This window comes from Propithecus coquereli, unplaced genomic scaffold (genome assembly GCF_000956105.1).
Source record: "Propithecus coquereli isolate 6110/MARCELLA unplaced genomic scaffold, Pcoq_1.0 Scaffold3, whole genome shotgun sequence".
Classification (NCBI taxonomy): domain Eukaryota; kingdom Metazoa; phylum Chordata; class Mammalia; order Primates; family Indriidae; genus Propithecus; species Propithecus coquereli.
This window is the reverse complement of record NW_012148618.1, coordinates 20,181,946-20,182,527: the sequence shown is the minus strand read 5'-3', so window position 1 is coordinate 20,182,527 and position 582 is coordinate 20,181,946. Positions and strand designations below refer to the sequence as shown.

Sequence of the window (582 nt, the reverse complement as noted above, 5' to 3'; positions counted from 1 at the left end):
AAAAAAAAAAAAAAAAGAAAGGGATCCTAATGGGAAGGGAGGAAGTGAAATTGTCTCTGTTAGCCAACAACATGATCTTATATATAGAAAATCCTGAAGCGTCTACAAAAATTGTTAAGAATATTAAATGAATTTAGTAAAGTTGCAGGATACAAAATCAACATACAAAAATCAGTGGCATTTCTATACATTAACAATGAACTATCCAGAAAAATCAAGAAAACAATCCCATTTACAATAGCAACAGCAACAAAAAATAAAAGTTAGGTATAAATTTAACCAAGGAGGTAAGATATCTGTATAATTAAAACATAAAGCACTTATGAAAGAAATTCAACGTGATACAAATAAATAGAAAGATATTCTGTGTTCATAAATTGGAAGAATTAATATTATTAAAGTGTCCATACTATCCAAAGCAACCTAAGATTCAATGCAATCCCTAACAAAATTCCAGTGATTTTTTTTTTTTTTTTTTTTGAGACAGAGACCAATTCTTTTCCTAGGGGCAATGTCTTCGTGAAGGTCACTGAGAATGGAAATAAGAGTTTTATCAAAGTTTCCTCCAATTTCTTGCCATAA

General features: G+C 29.2%; 1 protein-coding gene across 1 annotated transcript in view; it reads left to right on the top strand.

Annotated features, from left to right (window-relative positions):
- Positions 1 to 582, top strand: part of FAM227B (family with sequence similarity 227, member B) — a 225,297-nt gene that overhangs the window by 62,610 nt on the left and 162,105 nt on the right. The gene's annotated exons all lie outside the window — the stretch shown is intronic.